This window comes from Mauremys reevesii, linkage group 6 (assembly GCF_016161935.1).
Source record: "Mauremys reevesii isolate NIE-2019 linkage group 6, ASM1616193v1, whole genome shotgun sequence".
NCBI lineage: Eukaryota > Metazoa > Chordata > Testudines > Geoemydidae > Mauremys > Mauremys reevesii.
In genome coordinates this window covers 3,672,555-3,699,922 of record NC_052628.1, presented here as the reverse complement: position 1 = coordinate 3,699,922, position 27,368 = coordinate 3,672,555, and the positions used below count along the sequence as shown (strand labels likewise).

At 52.3% G+C, this 27,368-nt stretch overlaps 1 protein-coding gene across 4 annotated transcripts in view; it reads right to left on the bottom strand.

Moving 5' to 3' along the window:
- The window catches only part of CNTFR (ciliary neurotrophic factor receptor), a 414,593-nt gene that overhangs the window by 327,173 nt on the left and 60,052 nt on the right, over positions 1-27,368 (bottom strand). For 3 of the 4 annotated variants that reach the window (XM_039545262.1, XM_039545268.1, XM_039545264.1), the window contains exon 2: positions 8,457-8,552. The gene's annotated coding sequence lies outside the window, so the exon portion shown is untranslated. Of the gene's footprint in view, positions 1-8,456; positions 8,553-20,110; positions 20,166-27,368 lie in introns of those variants that run through there. The other variant, XM_039545263.1, reaches the window with a different exon arrangement.

Genomic DNA, 27,368 nt, shown 5'->3' with positions numbered 1-27,368 from the left:
GCCTTCGGGTCCGTCTACACCATGTAAATTATGAGTTCCGCGGGAGCCTTAGATGGAAAATTAACTCTCATTTTCTGAAGCCCTTTTGCCCGTGTGGCTTGGCTCCCCCCTGAGCGCAGCACTCGGCTCTTTTGTGGCTGAGGAGATGTGCTAACATGGGAAATGCATCACGCGGTGGAGAGAGCCGGCCTAAGTCCCCAGCTAAAGCAGAATCCGAGAGGCAACAGAGACAGAGAGAGGCGAATTCAGCCACTCGAGGGCAGAGCTGGGATTAAAACCAAAGAGCTCCCCCGCGGCGTCATGCTCCCCAATACGGATGTTGCTTTAGCGCTGCGATAGCATTGAAGACAGAGACAGAAAAACCTCAGCCCAAGAAGCACAGCTGCCTACCTGTTTGTCTGCTTACTGAGTGCTCACTGCTGTTGCATCTGAGCGCCTGTCAGATTGCATCATCTGGGCACCCTGGCGGGAGAGGGGAGAAGGTGTTTTCCCCCCCACTGTGCAGATGGTGAACCAAGGCACAGGGAAGACTGGCCTAGATTCACGCAGGGAGGCTGAGCCGGGAATTGAACCCACGTCTCGTGAGTCCCAGCCCAGTGCTTTAACCACGAGACACCCCCCATCATTCTATGCTACTTGAAATGCACAGGTGTGTGGGAGTGTGGGGGTGTTCCCCCCCCGCCAGGGCCTCACCCACACAGCACATTACCACACAAACCTTTCCTCCTGCACATGGGCCCACCTACCCGCCTCGTCTCCATTTCCATCTCAAGCCCCTCTCCCCTGGGTTCTCTTTCCTGCTTCCATTTGCGCCTACATGTTACCGCTGAGCCTGCTGTCACTCACGTAACCTTGCCTCTTTAGTCATGTGTGGCAATAAAGTGTCACTGTAGGGAGAAAATACAGCATCCCAGTGGCGTATAAATCTCCAGTCCATAAATTGCGCCCCTCCCCGCTCTTTTTATGTAAGTGTGACCATCTAGGAAGAAAAGGAGCCACCCTGGTGTGTGATCTTACAGGAGAGCAGCGTCTTCGCCACCTTCGTTAGGGACTCTAACGAGCGCCGAGTGGCTGGCGCGTGCTGTGATTGCACTGGAGCCATGAGGCCTCAGCAGAGGCTTCCCAGAGCCAGCCAGTGATCAAGAGGTTCTTATTAACGAAGAAACAAGTTGCTGAGACGCACTAGTGACATTCCAGGCTCCCTCCCCGCCACCCTGTATCGGCCTCACTGCACTGGGCTGCAGAACAAACCAATCCAGGGATGGATTAAGCTATCCAGGGTCCCATCAGCACTGTGATGTGGACCCCCCTTCCTCTGCCCCTGCCCCCACTTGGAGAGGCCCTTAGCCAACTGGAGGGGCAGGGGTAGCAGCCTAGGAGTCCCCTTGGGAGACTCTGCCCCCTTGGGAGGAACATGGGTCCCCCCCTCTGATCCAGAAAGGCTGGGGGAGAAGCAGGGTAGCTCCCCAGTACGTACCCCAACAATCACAGTTTATCTGCTGGATGGGTGGGACCCCGTGCGCCTTTCTCCTCCGCCACACACAAAGTCCTCTACCAGGATGGTGCTGGCAGGGGCTCCCCAGAGACGTGGGCCTAGGAGCTTGCAACCAATTGACACATCTGGGGCAACTCCCGTGTCCAACCTACTGTCGCAGGCTCTGTGCAGACTCAGGCAGACGCCCCTCCATTGGTTACATTCAAGTCACATTTCCAAGGTTTCTTTGCAACCACGTGGGCTAGAAACTTTTTTTTAGTGGGAGCAGGGATCCCGGTGTAATCACAGAGGCTGGGTCCGTAGGCACAGGCCTGTGGCTTCACCTGTTCCTGTCAATAACAGCAGTAAGGGGCAAACCCCACCCCCTTCCTTCTACGAATGCAAAGGACTCTGCCCAAAGCACAGAGCAGTGCAATGCTGCTACCAGGGGAGGGGGCAAGCCGGGGACCCTGCACAGCATGGCGGGGGGAGGAGGGAGCGGTGCAAACCCTTTCAGAGCTGAACCCAATGAGCGCTCTGTGAATGCCACCAGTGCAGAGGGAACGTGGGGGGTGTGCCAGGTCTGATCATGTATCCATCAGCCATTCCCCAACCCATGCAGGGGGAGGAACATGCAGCGACTGCACTGACAGCATGTGCCATCCCCAGTTGCAGGAGCTAGGAATGGGAGAGGAGGCTCATGGGGGACAGCGTCCAGACGTGGCGTGGGGCCAGAAGAGAGAGCGCTCCCCGCTCGATCGCCATACCGACTGGAGAGTTCGATCCAAGTCAATGGGAGGGCCTGGCTGTTGGAAAGGAGAGGAAGCGAGTGGGAAGAGAGGGAGTCTGGAAGGGACAGCAAGAGAGGAGGGGCTCTCTCTGTTGCATGTAGCCAGAGCATGGTGGCCGTCAAGAAACAGCCTGGCCCCAGGCTGGCACATTCTTGCGGTGGCCTGGGCTGCTCTTTGCCAGACGTGGTAGAACGACGCTCTTGCTGAAGGATGCTGCTTTTACCAGAAAAATGCTGTTTGCATTAGGAGATCCAGCATCGTCAGTAAGGGCTCTGTCGTGCGGCAGGTCTCAGCCATCTCCAGGGACGTGTGTTACTCCGTGGCTATTGCTCGCAGACGTTCCCCTATCCATTTTCAAACTACCGATACCAGTAAGAAATACAGTCATCTCTTTAGTGTCTGCTGGCCAAAAGGAATGGTTTGTCTGAAGCGCTGAGACACAGCTACTGCTAGGAAAACCCATAAGCCATGAAAGCAATCTAGGCTACAGACTATCCGTATGAACACACCAAGCAGCGCATCCTACCTTGCTTGCTTGCTTTCTTCTTTATAGCCAGGAGTATTTAGTGTCCCTTTGCTGCTATCCTTCTGGCTGTGTGCACGCTTGCAATTTGTTTCATGCACACACACACCCCCACACACAGAGTCTCAGGAGAAGAGCACCAACGAATGCCCATCATGCACAAAGCTAGAGAGTCCCATATCGAAGTTCTGTCCCTGTTCTGGCATCCGCACTGAAATCCCGAACGTTGCTTATGAATAGAAACACACTTGTGAAATTTCATAGCCCGTCTAAAGCCCATACGTGGTTCTTGCCCACTCGTCAATGGAAAACATGGGCAACAGCTAACAACTCCCTGGAGAGGGACAAAACCCAAACAAACGGAGAGGAGAGCGAAGGAGGTTTGGCATGTTCTGCATGAGCATTAAAACCACCATCAGGAAGAGACACGTCCCCCAGGGGCTCAGGAATGGTGTGCGAATGGGGAGGAACACACAAGTCAGGCATGCAAATTAACATGTCACCAAGAGAGATGAAACCCCCATCAAACAAGCCACCGGAGCTGGTCGCTAGCCATGAAACCAGACCAGTGCAAACAGCCTCCTCTCTTCCCCCTTCCCATGTGCCATCTGCAAGTGAGAACAGCCAGCACCGGCCATTCAAAGCCGCGCAACGTCGCACAGCCTGCGAAGCAGAGCAGCAGCATATGGACAACAGCCCCACACCAAACACGCTCTGGGATGATGCCGTGTGATGTGCTACCAGGGCTGAATGAGGCAAACGGCCATTCAGGGGAGCAGCTAGGGGGCAAGGGAAACAGCAGAGCACAAGCCACCCCAACCCCCAAACATGAGACAGGACAAGAGAGATTCTTCTTTGGCTCCTGCACCCACATCCCCAGTTCCCTGCAGAAACATGGGCTCAGTGCCATTTCACTGGTCTCTATCATTCGACCCAAGTGAGGACTTCAGCAATTTCCTGCAGAGCAGGCCCGGAACCAAACTAACCCCTTTCAGTCTTCTAGCCTCTCCACCGTCCCTCACTGCCCCCTTGCACGTACAATTGCTGGCACTCTGAGGAACCCAACTGAGCTGATTTCCCAGCGTGGCTCCAAGCAGCCGGCTGTTCTACCCTCCCGGCGCTGGTTCTAACCCCCACGGGTGCAGCTGGGTTTGGCTGGGAAGGTCTGTATCCAGCGCAGCGCAGCAGGGGACAAGTGTGCCAAAGGCATGCAGATCATCAAGCCATTGAAACCCGTCTGACAGCGAGCTCGAATGAACCACTCCTGCCCCATGGAGATTGCTAGGAAAAGCATTTAACACCCTGGAGGGAAATCAGAGGATAACTTTGTCCACTGGCTCGTTTGTCCATTCAAAGGCTGGTGCAAGGAAGTGTGGTCCACGGGCGAGGGGGCTAGCCTAGGACACCTGGGTTCAATTCTTGGCTCAGCCACTGACTTCCTGTGTGACCGTGGACATATCACTTAATCGACCCCATGGCTCAGTCCCTCCCCTAACCCCATAAAATGGGGTGAATACTGAACCTCCCTGGAGCGGTTCGAGAGGCTAGAACATATAATGACCGTGAGGCATTCAGATACCGTGGTGCTGAGGGCAATGTAAGTACCCAGAGAGAGTGCCCGTTGTGGCTGTGAAGTCCTGAGTGGCCAATGGTGTGTAGCATGGTGACCACTCCAAGGTTATTCATAGGTTCAAAGGCCAGAAGGGACCATTGTGATCAGTGAGTCTGACCCCTTGTAGAGCCCAGGCCAGAGACTAACTCCCAGAGCAGATCTTTTAGAAAAACATCCAACCTTGATTTACCAAATGGTCAGTGATGGAGAATCCTCCACGCCCCTTGGTTAATTGGTTAATTACCTTCACGCCTCTGTTCTTCTCCCCCCAGGTAAGTGGGTCATTGAAGTGCTGCTGAACCCCTTGGTATGGATGCGGATGCAACATGTAATTCCAGGTTGCTGCTGCCTTCCAGGGGAATGAAGATCCCTTCCAAGATGGCCACTCCCTGAGACTATATTTCATTTGCACCTCACGCTTCAGGGTCTGGCAGCGCCAGGTGGGCTCCAACCCAGGCAAACTGAACAGCAATGTGCATAGCAGCGGGGGGGAGACTGTGGGGACTGGTCCTCCTGCCAGCCAGGCATCTTCCCAAAAGAGCGCGGCAGGGCTAATGCGCAGTGCCGTTTACCACAATTCATACAGAAGCTCCTCTCCCGCACACACGCAGATGCAGGAGAGGTGGAAGCACCCGTAATTGGGACCAGCCCCGTGCAAAATTCGTTCCAGGTAATGAAACAAATGATCCCCAGACGGATGGATTTGCTGCTCCCTCCTTTCCTTGACCTATTGCTGTTTGGCTTGGACAGCTCAACGTGGCCTTATCGGCAGATCGGCTTGCAGCCGCGGCGCTCTGCCAGCCTCCCTTGTTCCAGAGCACTGGGTAATATAATTTTTTTTTTTTAATATTTATGGGCCAGATCACATGCCTTATTAAGCCAGACCTAAATCATTCCTCCACCCGCCCCCACCTCCAAGATCCTGTGGAATGTGCCTGCCATTAAACACGCAATTAGCCTGCATTTACGAATCTGCAAAAGGCTCTGGCTAGCCGTTCATCGCTCACCAGTGGGGATTTTATTCCTCCCACCAGCTGAGTCCATCTTGTTCACTGACTAATTAGTCACCGGCAAGCCAATGCCATTGGAACCGGCTGCAGTGCCACGAGCCACCGAAGTACTACGGCCTCCTCCTCAGAGAGCGGGAGACCGGCCGGTGTCTTTGGACAAGTAAGTGTCCGAGTCCTGCCAGCTCTAGGACACAGGCCTGGCCTGCTCCGGCCAGCTGCTGCGTGCCCTCAGTTTCCCTTGACCGTGGTGAGAGGTCCTGCGGGGGCCCAAGGGGGGAAATGGGGACATCCCTCCCCCTCCTTAGAACCCCCCAGACCCAGAACTGTGCAGGGGAGAACTCGCTTCTTGAGGGCAGTAAGAGCCACGTGGCATCCCCTCTCCCCCAGCCATGTGGCCTTTGGGAGGGAGGAGCCAGCCCAGGAGCAGGTCAAGCCAGGACTGTCTGACGCTGCTGATGTCATCAGATTGTTTCCCGACGTTGCCCCCTGAACAGTCCATCCTCTGTGCTGATTGGGTGCTCGCCTCGACCCTCACCTGCGCCCCGCCTTCCACCCAGCCAATTCCCAGCTAGCGTCACCCCACGGAGAGGATTTCAATCACAAAACAAATGCGGAACGGACCTGCCGTTTGCCCCCATCACACAGTGGTCCCTCTGCACATGAGGCAGACCCCTCCCCTCCATCCTTTGTCTATTTACATTGCAAGCTCTTCGGGGCAGAGACTGCCTGCTTTATGTCTGTCCGGCACCCTGCACAACGTGGCCTGGTTCTGCACTGCCATAATCCACGTGAGAAATAACAGATAAAGCCCCCAACACCTGGCGGGACTGGAGCTTTCCGACCCTGCTCCTGCGGCCTGTTGACATCAACAGACGCTGACAACGCTCAGCATCCTTTGCAGGAGGTGCTCTGCTCCCGGCAGGATGCAACCCCAGTCTCTCTGGTTGGCAGATGTGTTCTGCACGCATCCCGCTTCTCCCGCTAAATGAGCATCCGGCCAAGGGGCTAGGAGAATTCCAGCCCAGCAGGGGTTAACAGAAAGGCCCAGATGGTGGGCCCCAGGAATGATACCACCTTGGAGGGGATCACTGCACAACCAAGGCTGGCTCGGTGCTTTGAGGCTGCATGACCCCACCAGGAGAGGGATAGGATCAAAACAGATCAGGATGCTCTGGGCACAAGGGCATCCCAGACGGAGAGCCAGAAGTACCACCGCTCAGAACCATCACTAACCCAGGCCCCTCTCTCCCTGCTGCCTGGCTCGGGCGATTCGAAAAGCAACGTGACAGAGCCGGATTCGTACTCCTCCACTGCTGAGCACCAGGGGACGTATCATTCAGCAAAGCCAAGGAGAGAAACAAGCAGCGTTTAACCATTAGCATGTGTGTAAGGAGACCCTTAATAAACTCTTTTCCCTCGTTCCTGTCTGCCTTGCTCCAGGCCACTAATCCAATTGAGCAGAGCTCAGTGCTTGTAACAAAGCTGTGACACATTTGTCAGATCCCTGACTAGACCCATGGCTAATTTTACAACACTAATTTATCTTAGCATATTATATCGCTTTAATGTCGTCCCCCCGGATCCCATTACCACCGCCGTACCTTGTAGCCAGTGTGTACCGGTAATTGCTATTATTAGCAACGTACGCCACTGGAGATGCCCTGCAAATAAAGGGAGCAGCCAGCAATCCAGCCAGCAGGCCAGCATGCACTGACTCAGAAAGGGAAGCAGGCCAGCCCGCCAGGAAAACAAGGCGGCAGAAAGAGGAGGAAAAGGTGGCACCTGGACATGGACAAATGGGACGAAAAAGGTCAAACTCTACTTTTGGTGACACTGGTGCAAACCCGGAGTGACTCCGCCAGCAGCGAGGGAGCCAGGCTGGTGTAAATCTGGAGTGACTCCACCGGCAGCAAGGGAGCCAGGCTGGTGTAAAGCCGGAATGACGCCGCTGGCAGCAAGGCAGTCATGCTGGTGTAAATCTGGAATGACTCCACCAGCAGCAAGGGAACCACGCTGGTGTAAATCTGGAGTGACTCCACCGGCAGCAAGGGAGTCATGCTAATGTAAACGTGAAGCCACTCTAATGCTCTGCATTTACACCCCAGCTTTCCCTGTTGCAATTGACTCCCCTGTGTTATGCAAACAATGGCGATTCCAATTTGAAAGTCGTCCTGCCCTGCAATCTAGGGACAGATACATATTTTTTAAACACAGCAGCCCAGAACTTCTAATGACCTCACTGCTTCTGACGGGGTTCCAAATTCAGTTCAAGGAGTTCTCCCTGTGTTAGTCAGAACAGTCCCAAGATACCTCTGGGGCCATTTCATTTTACCGCTGTCTAGCCTGTGATGACACGTCCCTGTGTCACTACACAACATCTGCACATGGTGACACAACAGCTCAGTCTTGGACTGCAAAGCTGAGAGGAGACAATTCTATCTAGGGAGAGAAGGGCCAGCCGACCCCACAACAGGCTGTGCCAGGGAGGCAGAAGGCAATTGCTTATGTGCTGGACACCACCTACCAAGGTTACAGGTGATATTCAGCCAGCAAAAGCCATCAGGAGTTGGGCTTTTCATCAAAGATGGTGCAGCGTGGGGGGGACTGACTGAGAGACCTGCCTGTTTGGAATCACCAGAACAACTCTGCGTTCCTGGAGAGTCTCCCAAAGAAATGCTGACCCTGCTCAGCTTAACAACAGAGGTTGACGCTGCTTCTCCAAGAATCGAGCCCAAGTCCTGCTGCCAGGAAGCCTTCCCACAGAGCCCCCTTCCGTGGGCACTCGGAGATCTGCACTTTGACGTGTCGCCCAGCTGAAATCAGATGTCTCTTCCCAAGAAGCTAAATAACTAAACAAATGGCAAAAGCACCGTCTAAAGGCTCCAAATAAACAACGAGGCAGCACCTGCCTCCTTGGCAGCCAGCATCGGGAGGAGCGGCCTGGAGGTGGTGGACACGGCATGCTAGATTCCGAGCTCCTGGATGCGCCGTCTGGCAGCGATGCTCAAACCGAAACAAATGGGTCTATGACTAAACAACCTCTTACCTTTCCACCGGTCTGAATTCCCAAGGGTGTCCCCGATTTCTCATCAAACTCCTCGGGATTCCTCCACACTACCTGGCGGGGTAGACCTGGGATTGCCTTTAAAAAGGAAAGAGAAAACTACTGTCAGAGATTGGCACTGCTACTTCGTCGCCACCATTTTTCTGGGTGGGATTTCCCGCGCTCACGCCTCTGGGTGGGGACCCGCTGCTGGCTGAGACTTGGTCGCTGGTGGCCAGAACAGGGTGCACGGCTCAGTGAGGTAAAAAATAATTCTCGTGGGATTGTTCCTGCCCCACCCCAAAACGTGTGTTGATTTCGTTAGTGCAACGTATACAGACTGGGGCGGGGGAGGTGTCCGTTTGCCCCGGCATTGTCTTTGATCTGGTTTAAAGAAATAATATGAACCAAACAGAACCAGCAGCAACACCCCTCAGCCAGAATAAAAACGCCTAACGCAAAGAAATGACAAACCGCCTCCCCTGTAGGTCTTGTCACACCCAAGGCTCCGATCCTGCACGTGCTGAACTTTCCGTGCCGTGGTTACATCCCATTGACTTCAGCGGGACTGCTGGGAGCTTGGCAAGCCTGTGAGCACATGTACAACCAGGTGCCATGTGCACGAGGAGCACCTAAGCTTGTAAACTGAGTCAGGACTGGGTCTTTGCTCCTTGCTGGTCCAGGGCTCGGGCCAAGCCCAGGTCAGGGAAATCGTAGACATAGTCTGCGTTGAAAACCACCACAGTAGGCATCTCTGCCTCGGTTTATAACCCAGTTACAACGAGTACATCTCACACCATCGGTGCTGCAGAGGGACTTTCCCAGGAGCAGCAGTAACTTTAGGAAACGTTCGTGTCCCAGCTGCATTTAGGGGGTCACCCCAAAGCCCTGGGAAATCGACAGACTTTCTGTTGACTTCAACGGGCCACGGCGAGGGTTAAAAAACCCAACCCCAAAGGCCTGTAAACGATAAATAAATAAGTGAAACCTAATTGGGCATCTGTGTGGCTGATTGAGAAACTCTCATTTGCAAAGCGCTGGGAAATAATTAAAAAGTTTTCCCGGAGCCTAAGGAGGGAAGCGGCCCGTTTGTCATGGCAGCAGCGCATGGCGCGCTGCAATTTATCACGCCTGTCAGGTGTCAGGTGCTGAAATATTTAACTCCGCCAGCCCCGAGCCGAGCCGTGCCCCATCACTCACAGCAGACTCTGCCGGACATATGGGAGCCAGCGATGGAGGGAGCTGGCAATGACGGACGGAGATGACAGAGGGCTCCCCCGCCCTTCGCCGGCTCGGCTGAGAGGCCGACAGGACTGTTTTACAGCGCTGAATTGCAGATGAAGTAAACAGACAAGGCTGGGTTGGAACTGAATCACAGCGCCAATTCGTCACCACCTGTCGGAGAGCAGTCGGGGCTGCCCAGGGTGATGGCGGGAGGGAAATGGGAGGGAGATCCTGGATGGATGGGGAAATTCTTAGTTGGTTCCCCAGATCCATCCACAAAGATGCAGCTCCCAAGGGGTGAGCAAGGAGCACACGACCCAGGACGCTAAGGGGGAGCTTTATCCAGGACCCTGCCCAAGACAGAGCCCTGCGGAGACACCCGGAGCCAGAAGATCGATATCAAGGTGTGAAGTTAGAGCAGTGTGATCCAGGGGACAGGGCACGGGGCTGGGAGTCGAGGCACTTGGGATCCTAGTCCTGGCTCTGCCACTCAGTGACCGTGGCCTCAGTTTCTCCTCCTGCCCCCCGTTTCTCTTGTCTGTTAGTCTGTAAGGTCCCCAGGGCAGGGGCTGTCTCTGCCTAGGGGTGTATGTTGCACCCAGCACAATGTGGCTTAGATCTGAACTGGGGCCTCTTTTCCAATTCCAATATATATTTTCTTTTGAGATGGGGCGACCACATCTGCACACACTTTTCAAGATGTGGGTGCACCATGGATTTATATAGCGGCAACGGGATATTTTCTGTCTTATTATCCATCCCTTTCTTAATGATTCTCAACATTCTGTTCACCTTTTTGATGCCGCTGCACATTGAGTGGATTTCAGAGAACTCTCCACAATGACTTGAGTGGTAACAGCTAATTTAGACCCCATCATTTTATAAGTATAGTTGGGATTATGTTTTCCAATGTGCATTTTTTTGCATTTATCAACATTGAATTTCATCTGCCATTTTGTTGCCCAGTCACCCAGTTTTGTGAAATCCTTTTGTAGCTCTTCAGTGTCTGCCTGGGACTTAACTATATTGAATAGTTTTGTATCATCTGTGAATTTTGCCACCTCATTGTTTATCCCTTTTTCCAGATCATTTATGAATATGTTGACTAGGACTGGGCCCAGTACAGACCCCTGGGGGACACCACTATTTACCTCTCTCCATTCTGAAAATCATGAGGCGCCTGCAACACTTACAATGCAAACCACTGAGTAATTCTGTAAACAGGCCCCGGCTCTGTAAAATCCTGAATGAGGACCCAGAATCTTTTGCAAATTGTGGTGAATTTCAGGGGAAAATTCTAGATTGACAGGATCCAACTGGGCTCGCTTGACAAGGAGAGGCATTTAGCTAGGATCCCACCGGGAGCGCCATATGCACTGAATGTAACATCGCCCACCCCGCTGGATACCCTTGCAAGACGGATGTCTTGATGAACCGTGGGAATTCACACTATCGCAGGACGACTAAGCAGTACACCAAGCTGTGGCCTCCAACGCACACAGGTAGCAGAGACAAAAGCTAAGTCGTGCACACAGACACAGACACACAGACACACCACGAGGGACAAGAACTCTGGGTCTCGAGCTACAGAGATGCAGTCCTCTTCCAAAGAAAACGCCATCCACCTCCTCTTCCCAGGCTTCCAGTCACTACCCTGTTCAGCCAGCAGAGGGTGCTGGCTCACACCCACACACAGACAGCACCGAGGTCAATCTGAGCAGCCCTGATTCATTTTCCCTAGACAACAGCAAGGAGCACTCCCAGAAGCTATGGGGCCTGCTTCTCTTCTCACCGATCCCAGTGCCGATCGGGGGAAATCCCCTGAAGACAATGGAGTTCCACGGGTGTAAGCGAGAGGAGAATTACGCCCTGTGGCTTACATGATAAGCTCTGTCCAACAAAGGGCAGGAGCGTGTATTTAATATTTATTTTAATATATACACACACACACACACACACGTTGAAACCCTGCACTGCGTGAAATTAATCTCAACCCTTTAACCGTGGCACACAAATGCATGGACACATGCACACAGAGTTTTCAGAATTGGGCCAAATGTAGGTGGATTTTCACGGAGACAGCGAAAGGTACATCCCTGACTCCAGCGAGACACCCCACTGCTATATATCACAGCCTTGTTCCAAAGCCGAGAGGTGCAAGAGCATCTCAGTGAAACAGTTGTAAGAATCACAGAACTGGAAGGGACCTCACGAGGTCTCTAGCCCAGTCCCCTGCGCTCCCGGCAGGACTAAGTATTATCTAGATCGCCCCTGACAGGTGTTTGTCTGGGCAAAATAACCTATTCTTTTCCCTAACTTCATTCTGAGAAAGTTAAACTGGTTTTGCTGAAATTTTCCAGAACATTTCACGCTGAAGCAGACACCCCGAATGGGACATTTCAGCCCCAATGGTTAAAGCTGGTAGTTAAAAGTTACTGAAAATAGTCTTGTGAAATCAGCTGTGGTGGGCAACCTTAAATGATAGGCATCACATCTGTAATACGTTACGCAGCCACTTATCGACCAAAGGAAATCATTTTCCCTGCCTAAAGCCAGCTGCTCTAAAAAAGCTGACCTCACTGGTACCAAGAAATGCAGAGGCAATAAATCCACAGGGCCCTACAGCAATGCTATGATGTATTCGCTAGACAGTGATTTCAGTCTTCTCCCTTTGCGGGTGCACAACCTGAAACCCCCCGCAAAGGGGCTAGAATTCTGCAAGACAGGTGCTCAGCACTGTCCGAAATTCAGGCCCCTTGGAGACGTCTCAATCCGGGAGCAGAGTCGCCCAAAATCAGTTTTGAAATATGAGTTGGTTCTAAAACACTCCCACTGGTCACCTGTTGGGGGCGCCACCTTGCACTGGAGTGCTCGCTTCTGGAATGGCCGCAAAGGAAAAACACCGTTGCCTCGGTAGCCGTCAGGAGAGCATGGCATTTTTATTGGTCTCTGCCTTCGCTCACATAAATAAAACGACAGGAACTGTATTTACTAGCTCAGAAAGGCGGAGAGATGAAAAAGCAGCTGAATGGGGAAGCCCAGTGAAGCCCAAGGAAGATTTTCAACCTGGGGAATAAGAGAAACAAAGCCCTGCTCTATCAGCGGCCCAAACTGGAACCCCTGCGGCAGGCCGTATCGACAAATCGGACGCGGCTCGGGAACGGCGACCGGCACGGCACGTCCTGAGCTCTCCAGCAGCTTGCAGCTGGGGAGGTATGGTGGGGAGGGAATCACTGGGGACGTGGCAGGCCTGATGGGCTGAAATCACGAGTGCAGCGGAGCCACTGGGGAGTGAAGAAAGGGCCCTGTCCTTCGTTTGAATTGATGTAAGGGGCTGTTTACTGACCAGGCCGAAGGATCCGGCAGAGCAGCGTCATTTCAACCTGGCTGTGAACAGCAGCTCAAGAAATCGCACAGCGAAGCTGCACCGACAACGGCCCTGTCTGTTGCAGGTCTGAAATCTGGCGGTAACCCCAGCCAGAGAGGGTCTCCCACTCAGCAAGGGTGTCCCCCAGAGTTTTGGCCTGGTGAGCACCATCGATCCCTGCAGAGCCACCCCCGCTGCAGCCGCTAGCCCCAGAGCCTCGCTCGCCACTCTCAGCCCCTGCCCCCTCCAACCCAGCCTGCCCAGGTGCAGCATCGCTCCCCATCCCTGGAAGCAGGGCGAGGCCGGGCAGCGCCCACAGCAGCAGCGAGGAGGAGCCATGCTGGCCACCCCACTACCCACTCAGGCTTGGCCCTGCAGCTTCCCGGGGGCCCGAAACTGAGCAAATGGCACTGTGACCTGATGCCCAGGGGTCAGAGCATCGCTCAAGTTTGGCCCCGCAACCCCCTCCTTCATGAGGGAGGGGCCGTGGGGCAGTTCGCCTCTGCCCCCGGGATGCACTGTGCACAATGTGCATGTGGGCTGTGGGCGCTGCACCCACTTACGCACCCTTGGGTGCCCGGCCGGTGCATTGCAGCCAATGAAAAAGGAAACTTATTCCCAGAGTCTCCGCCCACTTCCACCGGTGTAAAACAGGCGTAACTCCCGTGGGGTCCAGGAGTTAACGCCGGTGCACAGGAATCGGGGCCTGCATTTCAACAACTCTCCCTGTGGCCAGAGAGGAATGGTCGCGCCCACGTGAACCTCAGCTAAATCGGAGCCCGCTGCAGTTTGACTGACGGCAGCGCAGCAAAATTCACTGATTACACAGTCCATTGTGAGTGATTCGCCCGGTTCTCGTGCTTAACGGGGCAAAATGCCCATTGGCTCCCATACGGACACCTAACCCCGCCTAGAACCAGGTTACTTAGTTAGAGGCCGACAGACAGGCTTGAATGCAGCTAGCGCAGGTAACTATAGCAGCAAAGATAGCACAGCGCAGGCCCCAGAACATGCTCTGGAGCCCAGGACGTACCCAGAGTCCGTGCCAGCCTTGGGCGGCCCACGCTGTGCTCTCTGCACTGCCGTTGATACCCTCACTAGCTGAATCCAAGCTAGCTCGCGTGGCATGCACAGATTCACGTGTGACATTAGCTGTGAAGCCACTGGAGCTGCCGTTTCCACTGTCAGCTTTTCGGGGCAGGGACTGCATGTGTCGTGCGGGGCACCGGATACACGACATTAAGTGAGGAATCCTGCTGGGCCAGCTTTGCAGAAATCAGGGTTAGTTTCTCACTCCCCACAGGAGAAGTGAGAAACACCAGTGCCCCAGCAGAGATGGCGCCAGCGGCATTCCTGAGGGGGTTAAAGCATCTTTAGCTGGGCTGTCGGGCGCTGAACAATACTGTCTGCCAAACACTCATCTCCTGGGTTGGAGAAGGCAGAGAATCTGGAAACAACAATTCAATTTATCTGCTTTGCGGAGAGCTTCCCTGCAGGCAGGTGTGGAGAGAGATGGGCAGATCTCATCCAGACGCCCCCAGGCCCTGACATGTAGGGTTTTCTCAGAGCTTAGCCTAAACCGCCGACTACCCCCCACAAGCAAAGCCTCAGGTGCGCAGCTGCATCACGCATGCCCCACCCTAACCACCGCACTGATGTTGTAGAAAAGGGGCTCATGCACGGGCTGGAGGCAGGACACTGACGTTCAGAGGCAGGTAATGCCATCGTGTGGCTCCTGACCACAGCAATAATGGTCCGGGAGGCCACTTGCCATCCATCAGCAAAGCCTTCAGTCCCTGCCCCACTGAAAGCCTCTGCCACCAGGCATGCAGGACAACACACTAGGAAAGCCACCACAGCCAGGCAGCCTGCACCAGGTGCAGGGCGATGAGCTAATGGTGACCTAATGGGTCTCTTCCATCATTCCCATCTGTGGTCCCATGACTCAGGATCATGCTGATCAATACGAGGCCGTTTGTCAGTGAGACCAGCATCATCCCCAGCTGAGTTCAGACGAGACCTCCGGCCCTGACTCAGCCAGTGTGATGTCACTCCTGCAGGGTCCGTGCACAAGCCCAGAGATGGTGCAGAAGACTGAAGGGCATTGCCATTTGCTCCTGGACAAGGAGGCAGAAGACAGACCCATCCGCTTGGTGGGCATCTCTGGGGACAATGCCAAGGCGGGGATCCTAGCAGCGTGTCCAGAGCACCTTGCAGAAGCTCCGGGAGTGTCCCCTGGGAGGACTCCACTACTCAGTGGTCAAAGTAACTATAACAGGATGGGGAGCCGTCACCGTCCCAGACTCCCAGCTCCCTTTCTTCCTTGGCTATGCCAGACTTGTTCAGCCAAGCTCGGGGGAGGAAGACGAGCTGCCCTCCTCCCGTCCTTACTTTAACCCAGTCAACACCCAAGCAGACAATGCCTCCAATCCCTACCTCAGGATTTCTGATCCATCTCTCCAGCCAGAGGATTCTCACAGGTGGTATCCTGACCCCATCCCCAGCCAGGGGCCCACTGGGCCTGAACTCTGGCCTTGCTGTAGGCAGTGGAGGTACCTACTACTCTACCCTGGTCTAACCAGCGCCTCCGTGAAGAGAGATCAGGGCTCTCTCTCACTCCATCCTGGGGGGGGGGGGGACCAGCCAGGTGTCTGCTCGGGACACCCAAGGGTGCAAGTCCTGAACAGCTACAGTGCAAGCCAGGTACTGGTCACCACAGCCGACTCCTTGAGGCTCCTCCGTAGCTCTGCTCGGAAAGGGGAAGGCCCAGCTTCTGGGATATGGTGCCCAGTAGAAAGGCAGGGTGGCCCAGTGGTTAGAGTGCTCACCCAGGACACCCAGGTTCATCGCCTTGCTCTGCCACAGACCCCCTGTGACTTTGGGCATGTCACTCAGACCTTCCCATACCCAGCTCCCAGGTGCCCTGCTGCCCGGTGCCATGCTCCGCTCTGAGGCCCGGGCTCCCCGCGCATTGTACGGAGAGAGTCAGGCACCGACCGCAGAAACCTCGGAGCGTGCGGGGTTGGCTGGCATCTCAGCAGCAGTTTTGTGAATGCCAGTGGTACCTAAATGCAGGACGTAGGTGCCCAGAGAGGCATTTTGGCCCCTAAGTCTCTGTGAATCTAGCCCGGCATCTCTGTGCCTCGGTTCGCCCATGTGAGGGTTCCAGCCCTGCCGTGACTCACAAAAAGAGGTACTTCTGTGGCACCTGTCACCATAGCATCTACAGCGTCAGGAATCAGGGCCTGCCGCCGAGCCAGTCTCCAGACAACCTAACAAGCGCACTGGCCTGTAGCAGGCTGCCTGCTGGTGGGAAGAATTGGCAGACTGGCCCTGAAACCCAGCAGCACTTCAGTGGCTGCTCAAAACATCTGCCTACAGCTGTGATAACTCCTGTGCCTGCTTGTTCGCAGCTTGCTCCCACCTTGTTCCAGCCCCACGCTAGCCTTGGCCCAGCCCTCCCTGTTCAGGTAACCTGGTCCCAACCCTCAGCTCCGATTCCTGACTTCGGCTCTGACCGTGGCACCTGGCCTCGACCCTTGGGTCCGATTCCTGGCTACCAACTCCTGCTCTAACCACTAGGCACAGCAGCCCACGTCCCGGTCACTGTCATGAGCACCTCACGATCGTTAGTACACCTATCCTTAGAATCATAGAAGATGAGGGTTGGAAGGAACCTCAGGAGGTATCTAGTCCCACCCCCTGCTCAAAGCAGGACCAACCCCAACTAAATCATCCCAGCCAGGGCTGTGTCAAGCCTGACCTTAAAAACCTCTAAGGAAGGAGATTCCACCACCTCCCTAGGGAACCCATTCCAGTGCTTCACCACCCTCCTAGTGAAATAGTGTTTCCTAATATCCAGCCTAGACCTCCCCCACTGCAACTTGAGACCATTACTCCTTGTTCTGTCATCTGCCACCACTGAGAACAGCCGAGCTCCATCCTCTTTGGAACCCCCTTCAGGTAGTTGAAAGCTGCTATCAAATCCCCCCTCATTCTTCTCTTCTGCAGACTAAATAACCCCAGTTCCCTCAGCCTCTCCTTGTAAGTCATGTGCCCCAGCCCTCTGATCATTTTCGTTGCCCTCCGCTGGACTCTCTCCAATTTGTCCACATCCCTTCTGTAGTGGGGGGCCCAAAACTGGACGCAATACTCCAGATGTGGCCTCACCAGTGCCGAATAGAGGGGAATGATCATGTCCCTCGATCTGCTGGCAATGCTCCTACTAATGCAGCCCAATATGTCATTAGCCTTCTTGGCAACAAGGGCACACTGCTGACTCATATCCAGCTTCTCCTCCACTGTAATCCCCAGATCCTTTTCTGGGGAACTGCTGCTTAGCCAGTCGGTCCCCAGCCTGTAGCAGTGCATGGGATTCTTCCATCCTCAGTGCAGGACTCTGCATTTGTCCTTGTTGAACCTCATCAGATTTCTTTTGCCACAATCCTCCAACTTGTCTAGGTCACTCTGGACCCTATTCCTACCCTCCAGTGTATCTACCTCTCCCCCCCATCTTAGTGTCATCCGTGAATTTGCTGAGGGTGCGATCCATCCCATCATCCAGATCATTAATGAAGATGTTGAACAAAACTGGCCCCAGGACTGACCCCTGGGGGACTCTGCTTGATACCGGCTGCCAACTAGACATGGAGCCATTGATCATTACCCACTGAGCCCAACAATGTAGAGCCAGCTTTCTGTCCACCTCATAGTCCATTCATCCAGCCCATACTTCTTTAACTTGCTGGCAAGAATACTGTGGGAGACTGTATCAAAAGCTTTGCTAAAGTCAAGGTATATCACCTTCACCGCTTTCCCCATATCCACAGAGCCAGTTATCTCATCATAGAAGGCAATCAGGTTGGTCAGGCATGACTTTCCCTTGGTGAATCCATGCTGACTGTTCCCGATCACCTTCCTCTCCTCCAAATGCTTTAAAATGGATTCCTTGAGGACCTGCTACATGATTTTTCCAGGGACTGAGTGAGGCTGACAGGTCTGTAGTTCCCTGGATTCTCCTCCTTTCCCTTTTTAAAGATGGGCACTATATTTGCCTTTTTACAATTGTCTGGTATCTCCCCCAATCACCACGAGTTTTCAAAGAATGGCCAATAGCTCTGCAATCACATCAGCCAACTCCCTCAGCACCCTGGGATGCATTGCAGAGTTGAGCAGAACTAACAGCAAAATTATAAGATGAACAGAGAGCAGCAACAAAATGGATAGAGACCGCCCTTGCAGAGAGCAGATGTGGGAGACTTCTATGAAATAACAAATGGATTCTCTGCAGCTTGAGGTCTTCAAACCACAAACCTTCAATAACTCAGACATAGGTTAGGGGTTTGTTATAGAAGTGGATGGGTAGAATTCTGGGGCCTGCATTGTGCAGGAGGTCAGACTAGATGATCATAATGGTCCTTTCTGACCTTAGAGTCTATGAGTCTATGAATGGAAGGTAAATGGGATGAGCGTACTTACTCACTCATAATACAAGAACAAGGGGTGAGTCAAAGAAAATGAAAGGTGGCACATTTAAAACTGATAATGGGAAGTCCTTTTTTAAAAAAAAAAAAAAAAAGGTACACAGCTAGCCCGAGGAACTCATTGCCACTAGCTATCTTCAGAACTACGTGCTGGGGAGGATTCATAAAAGGAGTCGGAGTTTATATAGATGATGAGAACATCTCCAGAGCCGTATGACAGGATGTACACACAATGCTGGGTTAGAAAAATTAACAGTTTGTTGCAAGAAGTTAAAAAAAAAATTCTTTAAATTTCCCATGAAAAAAGTAAACACCCTGAAAAAATTTTCAAAAACCAAAATATGTATCTATTTTTTTAAGTAAGAACACAAAACAAAACAGTTTTCTGTCAAAAAGTGTTTGATGGGAAAATTTTGCCTCACATAAATAAAGGATATAAACCCTCCTGTTCCAGGGTATAAGAATTGAGCAGCATTATAGCAAACCTTCCCTTGCGGATACTTTGATTTCAGTAAAGCTTTTGACACATTCCCACGTGACACTCATAAGAAAACTAGGGAAATGTGGTCTGGTTGGAAGACCGTAGTCAAAGAGGAATTATCAACAGTTCACTGCCAAACTGGCGGGCGTATCCAGTGGAGACCCGCAGGGGTCAGCCCTGAATCTGTTACTAGTCAATATTTGCATTAAGGACTTGGGTAACAACATGGAGAGTATGCTTATAAAATGAGCGGAGGACACCAAGCTGGGAGGGGTTGCAAACACTTTGGAAGACAGGATTAGAATTCAAAACGACGTTGACACATTGGCAGGGTGACCAGACGTCCCGATAAAATTGGGACTATCCGGATATTTAGGTGGTTGTCCCACGTCCCGCAATTTGTCCCAATATTTCGCTCCGCCGGCAGCACTGGTTTTGTTTTTTTTTTGCTCCGCCGGCGGACCCCCGTGGCTCCCCGTGTGTCCCGATATTTTCTTCCTCTCATCTGGTCACCCTACACATTGGAGAATTGGTCTGATATCAACAAGATGAAATTCAATACAGAGGAGTGCAAAGTACTACACTTAGAAGGAAAAATCAGAATGCACAACCACACAGTGGGGAATAACTGGCTGGGTGGTCGTCCTGCTGAAAAGGATCTGGGAGTTATCGTCAGGGCCCTACCAAATTCACGGCCATGAAAAATGTGTCACGGATCATGAAATCTGGTCTCCCACTGTGAAATCTGGTCTTTTGTGGGCTTTTATCCCATACTATACAGATTTCATGGGGGATGCCAATGTTTCTCAAATTGGGGCTCATGACCCAAATGGGAGTTGCAGGGGAGTCACAAGGTTATTTTAGGCGGTTTGCAGTATTGCCACCCTTACTTCTGTGCTGCCTTCAGAGCTGGGCGGCCGGAGAGCAGCAGCTGTTGGCCGGGTACCCAGCTCTGAAGGCAGTGATCCGCCAGCAGAAGCAAGGGTGGCAATACCATACCATGCCAGTCTTACTTCTGCACTGCTGCCTTCAGAGCTGGGCGGCTGGGAGCGGCGGCTGCTGACTGAGGGCCCATCTCTGCAGGCAGCAGCACCATCCTTACCTCCACACTGCTGCTGGTGGCGACTCTGCCTTCAGAGCTGGGCTCCTGGCCAGCAGCCGCTGCTCTCGGCTGCCCAGCTCTGAAGGCAGAGCCGCCGCCAGCAGCAGCAGCAGCAGTGCAGAAGTAAGGGTAGCAGTACCACAATCCCCCCCACCCCCAGCTCCTTTTTGGGTCAAGACCCCAACAATTACAACACCATGAAATTTCAGATTTAAATAGCTGAAATTGTGAACATTTATGATTTTTAAATCCTATGATCATGAAATTGACCAAAATGGACCGTGAATTTGGTAGGGCCCTTATAGCAGATCACAAACTGAATCGGAGTCAACAGTGTGATGCAGTTGCAAAAAACGCTACTATCATTCTGAGGTGTATTAACAGCAACGTTGTATGTCAGACATGTGGGGTAACTGTCTGGCTCTACTTCTGACTGGAAGACTGTGTCCAATTCTAGTGTGCCACACTTCAGGAAAGCGGTGGACAAATTGGAAACGGTGCAGAGGAAAGCAATAAAAATGATCAAAGATTTAGAAGACCTGGCCTATAAGAAAAGGTTTAAAAAAAAAACCTGGGTATGTTTAGTGTTGAGAAAAGCAGACTGATGGCGGAGACCTGATAACAGTCTTTCTATATGTTCAGGGCGGTTATAAAGAGGACAGTGATCAATTGTTCCCCGTGTCCACTGAAGGCAGGAGAAGAAGTAATGGGCTTAATCTGCAGCAGGGGAGAGTTAGGTTAGATATTAAGAAAATCTTTCTAACGCTCAGGGTAGCTAAGTGCTGGAACAGGCTTCCGAGGAAGGTTGCAAACTCCTCAGCATTGGAGGTTTTTAAGGCCGGGCTGGACAAATATCTCTCAGGGCTGGTCTAGGCTTACTTGGTCCTGCCTTAGCATTGGGGGGCTGGCCTAGATGACCTCGTGAGGTCCTTCCAGCCCGACATTTCTATAATAGGGCATTCTTTGAATTGTCCACTACAGGGACCACGCAGCTTCACCTGAAAACTAAAGGCCACTAATGGAGACACAATACCAGACTAGATGGACCTCTGGGCTGATCTGCTCTGGCAGTTCTCCTCTCCAGTAGATTTGACCCTGTCTCACCGGGAGCAGAAATCCCTCCTGTGACTCTGCTCTGCCGTCTTTTGATCCTTTGCCTCCTAAACTGGCGTGCCGAACTCACTGCCGTTAAAAGCCTCCGACTCAGTAATGCCATAACGGGGGCTAAAGACGAAAATCACCTCCTCGTCTCTACAGATTCAGTGTGGGCACAAACCTGCCGATCCCACACAAAAAGTGAGGAAACTAGAAACACACCCACAGAACCAGGGGCTCTTCCGGCTAAACTAGAAGGTGGTTGGATCCGGGGGCAGAAGGGGGGAACAAGCCCAGCTGCACTGATCCTCCTCCTCTCCAGTTACCATCTGTATCTGATAATGGTATTGATCGGGAAGCTCTGGATGCTTCATTTCCTTGGCCATCCCCAGTGTATCCATCAGCTGTTACCGAAGTAGAATCTGTTGAAGATCCTTTGGTGACGGCTGTTGCAGAAACATGTGCACTGACGCCGGGAAATACAGAACTGTGTCAAAACCAGTTTTTAAAGCCTTCTATCCTATTCAGGCCAGGAGGCTGGTTATTTGCATGGATTTACTCTGGGTGCTCCAATGTTTAGTTAGCGAGCCGGCTAATCTGTGTGCCGGGAAATCCCTGGAGGCGCAAGATCTGGGCAATCTACATCATTCATCATTTACATTAGCTATTGTCTTAATCCTCTTTAAACTACTGTATAATATATAAGGGGAATGGATGTTCTGCAAGGGCTAAAACTCGCATGCTGGAGCTAATCGGCTTGAGCGCACGCTAGAATGGCTGATACAACCATGTCATGGAAGAGAAGAGAAACTATTCAATTTCCCAGAGCTGATTTGTCTCTCTTTTTCCCTATGACATTTCGAAGGCACCTGTCGCCCTGGTATGTAGCTTACGGGCATAGCTACCCAGCAGCTGTGAGGTGTAATACCCGGCTCTGGTAGACATCCACACACTGGCTCTGCTGGAGAGAGCATGCGAACAAATAGCAGTGTTGCCACTCCGGCTAGCCACCCCGGCACACACCTAGGACCCCGGAGGGGGCTGTACTTTGATGGCTAGCCTGAGCCACCGCGGCCACGCTATTTTCAGTGCGGTAGCTCCCATGCTGGGAAACACCCCCCCCCCCCTCCAGCTGCTGAGCAGACGTACCTGAGTCTCTCTCGATGGAAACATACAGCGCTTCCCCCCCAGCCCTCCCCCCTCACACCACACACACACTCTCTCTCTATCTCCGTTACCGTTCAGCAGGTTAAAATATCCCAGGCGACTGTTTGGAGCGTACGTGAACTGGCCTAAGCAAAAGCCGAATCCTGAGGGCCACACTCACTCCAAACTCCCAGGAACCTCAGGGGCCGTCTCCTCCTTGGGGGCGTCGGTCCACTAAAGGGAAACTCTTTGTTCTAGGAATGCGGCGGGGGGGGGGGGGTTGTTAGCGTGGCCGGCAGAGAGCAGGCAGTGCAGAGGGCTGGCACCCGAGGGTGGCACTGGATAGGCCAGCCCAATGAGAGTAGTTGAGATGCCTCTGTGGCAACACAGTTTAATGTTTGCTAGAGCTTCGGTATCACAGCTCACACCACACAATGCTACAGCATCCGGGGAGACAGAACGGGCTCCTCGATGGGAAAACAGAGTTTGAGGGGTGTGTGGGGGAGGGTACCAATAAGGAAATAGCAGATGAGACTTTGGTTCCCTGCCGGCTGGAGCTGAGGGAGCTAACAGACAGACACAGGAGAGCTAAATTGTCTTTTGAAACGCTGTATCAGTATTCACATTACAGAGGCTGCTTCCAGCAATTTCAGCTTATTAATAATAAATGCTACATAATTACAGCAGACTCGCTCTCGTCCTCTTCCTGGTTTCTGTCAACGTCTGCTAGGGTGACCAGACGGCAAATGTGAAAAACGGAGGGGTAATAGGAGCCTATATAAGAAAAAGGCCCCAAAATCGGGACTCTCCCTATAAAATCGGGACATATCTGGTCACTCTAACATCTGCTTGGCTCGGTGCAGCCCGCCCCCAGCCAGCCCTCCGGGGTTCCCCCGCCTGCCAAGGCAAAGGATGGCCACCAGTTCACTCAGTTCTTCAGGGCAGGGACACGGCCTTCCTATGTGTTTCTAGCATACCCAGCACAACGGGGCTCCGCTCCCCAAGCTCCAGGAATACTCAGCAGGGGGAGGAAAGTGCCCGTATGGGATGTCCTGCCTATGCCCCATCACTATTACTGGGCGGATCGCAGGACAGCCCAGGATCAGGCTCTGTTGCATTAGATGCTCTATACCTAGCAAGACGCGGTCCCTGCTCCAAGGGGCAGTCGTGGCCCTGTTGGAGAGGCTGTTCTCAGAGATGCCCCGGCTCCGCTCGTGGGGTCTGCAATGAGCGCATGCTGCTCGGATAAGGAAGACGCCAAAACACCGGGCTCAGCGGGCTGCCCACAGCCGGGCGCTTCGCTCGTCCCCACGTCACTGACAGGGGGCCGTGTCGGGAAGTCTTTACTCCCCAGCACGGCTGTGTGGGGTTTGCCGCAGATTACTGCGTCTGGGGAGTGTGATTCGCACACCTCCACCGGGGGGCACTCCTCACTCAGGCGAAGATCCCTGGACTCCGAAGTTGTACCCGGGGGTCAGATACAGGGGGTGACGTTTGTGCTGGACAGACACACACCCAGGTACCCGTCCTCCAGGCAAGGCATTTTACAAGCCTAACTGCCGCCTGCGTGGAATTCACCTCCTCCATCTGCAGTTTGCTGGGAACACCTGGAATCCTCTCCTGCTGCTAATGGGAACATGCTCCCAATCCTCTGAAACCTCCAGTGATGACTGGCCCATTTCAGTAGCCAGCACAAAAATCTCCCCTCATCATGGCTCTGCACATGCCAGCCCCATTCCCCACCATCTACACAACTCTCAACGATTCTCCCGCCTGTTTCCTATATTGCTTTGCTCGATGGTCCCCTTTTCAGCAACCCTCAACCCTGCTTTTCCACAAGAGCCTTCTCCCAGTGCGCAGAGCCAGCTGGCCTCTGCCCTCAATCTCCCGGCACCTAACCAAGTTTCTTGTTGGTATTGGCCTGTATTGACTCATAGAATATCAGGGCTGGAAGGGACCTCAGGAGGTATCTAGTCCAACCCCCTGCTCAAACCAGGACCAATCCCCAACTAAATCATCCCAGCCAGGGCTTTGTCAAGCCCGACCTTAAAAGCCTCTAAGGAAGGAGATTCCATCACCTCCCTAGGTAACCCATTCCAGTGCTTCACCACCCGCCTAGTGAAACAGTGTTTCCTAATATCCAACCTAGACCTCCCCCACTGCAACTTGAGACCATTGCTCCTTGTTCTATCATCTGCCACCACTGAGAACAGTCTAGATCCATCCTCTTTGGAACCCCCCTTCAGGTAGCTGAAAGCAGCTATCAAATCCCCCCTCATTCTTCTCTTCTGCAGACTAAACAATCCCAGTTCCCTCAGCCTCTCCTTGTAAGTCATGTGCTCCAGCCCCCTCATCATTTTTGTTGCCCTCTGCTGGACTCTCTCCAATTTTTCCTTCTTGTAGTGTGGGGCTCAAAACTGGACACAGTACTCCAGATGAGGTCTCACCTATGTCAAATAGAGGGAAATGATCACATCCCTCGATCTGCTGGCAATGCTCCTACTTATACAGCCCAAAATGCTGTTCGCCTTCTTGGCAACAAGGTTCACACTGTTGACTCATATCCAGCTTCTCGTCCACTGTAACCCCTAGGTCCTTTTCTGCAGAACTGCTGCCCAGCCATTCGGTCCCTAGTCTGTAGCGGTGCATGGGATTCTTCCAACAGCTGATGCCCTTTGATAGGACAGACACTCTACAGAAATACGGCCTTTCTTATCATTGCTGGTGGCTGTGCAGATGGGGGTTAAAAACCCTCTGGCACTTCTTGGAAAGAGAAAGAAAGAACTTCATGGCATCTCCCTGCAAACTGAAATTCTGAGCCGACACTGCTAGTAACATAACGGCAGCTTTCGTGTATATCGGAGCAAAGGTCTAATCCACACCTTTAAGTTTGGCTCTCTCTTTTGCTGGCTTTTCAGGGGAGGGCTGATGCCCCCTAACATGGAAGAATAGCAAGACTCCAAATGGGATTTGTACGGCAGACTCCAAAACCATACTAAGAGCTCCCAGAGCAAATTTACTTGACTCATAACCCCTTATTATGGACATTTCTAGACACGAGACCCACTGGAGAGTGAAAAACCACCAAGCAATCAGATACAAACCCAAAACTATGTTAAGGGAACATTAAAGTTGGTCAACAGAGCGCTGAAGAGTCAAGAAACCAAAGAGCCACAGCTGCGTATATCACCTTAACTCAGCCCCCCTGGCCACAGCATCATGAGCCATGGTAATAAGCACATCAGCACAGACTATTTCTCAATATTGCAAAAGCAGAGCACAGTTTTTACAACACACTTTAATGCAGAGCATCCTGTAACTCCCACATTCCTACATGCGTCTCAGTCACACCGGTCCCAGATTATATTTATTGACTTGGAAGTTTTATCTCAGGATTTCTCGTCTCTCTCAGGTTTGGTATTTCCCCCCTAGTGCCAATACACAAGGCTATGCTCTATTTTCACCGTCATTGCTGATTTAAAAGGGAAATGGGAAACTGACTGTTCGCTGCGAAAAACATGGACTTTTAAAACCAAAGGAATGGGGCTGTTTACGCCCAGTGTTCTGAGAACTGTGGCACAAACTCTCCCTCCCCAGAAAATGCTGATTCACCAAAACCACGAGAAAGGGTCGGTTGAGACGAATTATGATGCAAACAAATTTCAAAAAAAGTTTTGAAGTTGTCAAAATATATTGACATTTTTTAATGGAAAAATTCCAGTTTGAAATGATTGTTCATTTCAAAATTTAAGCTTGGAGTAAAAATAAATAAATTAAAAAGTGGCTGAAATCGAAGCAAAACATTTCAATTGACTCAGACCAGCATGTGTGTGAGAGAGAGAAAGAACATTTTCAAGATTTTGTCTTTTCATCCCTAGAGCAGGGAAAATTGTTTCAAAATCTCAACAAGTTTCAGGGGATTTTCAGTGATCCCCACCAGCTCTATTAACAATAACTGCCACAGGTTACCTTTGAAGAACAAACTTATTCCCCTCTCTACAATGATACAAGCTCAATGCTGCTCTCTCTCCCCTAGTCCCCCAGCTCACCACTGATTCCGATGGAGCTAATGGGGCAGAGAGGGTGCCAGCCGCCTGGGTGATGACGTCAAAGCATGTGATATTGCTTGGGCAATGAGGCAGAAAGTGAGGATGCAAATGAAGGACGGTACCTACTCCCTGCCCCAGGGAACAAGCAGATGACATTGAGCGTGTCGGCAGAAATGAATCTGATGCTACTGAGAAAGGAGAACCAGAAAAATTGCGCCCATCAACGAAGGGAAATGTATCCTGTACCATGTGCTGGGTTATAACAGAGGATTCCATGTTTCTGACCTTTGTAAAGCACTTTGAGATCTACTGATGAAATTAGGGTTGCCAATTTTGGTTGGACATATTCCTGGAGGTTTCATCACATGACATAATCTTTAATTAAAGATTAATCTTTAATTCCCGGGGACTCCAGGACAATCATGGAGGATGACATGCCTAGGATATGTGCTATATAAGAGTTAGAGATGATTATATCATTATTAAAATTAAGCTGGCTCTTTACTAAGAGAACTATTTATAGAGGTACTGCAACTAGCATTCCAGCCATGTGCACACACACCGACTTCCTGGCATCTCCTCCAAGCCCTTCCCTCTTGCTACCTGTGCTCTTCCCTCCAAGCTCCATGCTACTGGGAGAGCGATGGAAAAATGATACTGACCAGCAGAGAATGGTGTGATAAATGGAGCAGCGGGGTGGCAGACACCACGGCGGGGAGGCAGCAGGTGTGTGGACACAAACAAGGCACTAGAACGTCCATGGCAGGACAGGTGAGATGGCAGAGATGGCGACAGCAGTGGGATCACTGAAGATGCCGCCGTGAGTGCAGAGTGGTGCGGCCCCATGACACGGTGGTGGCAGTTTAAGTGACCTGTAAACACAGCGATCGCTATGAAAGTCCCCATTTCCGTTTGCAGCGACTGTTTCCTAAGCTGTCACACAGAGCAACGACAGCGCCAGTGCGGAC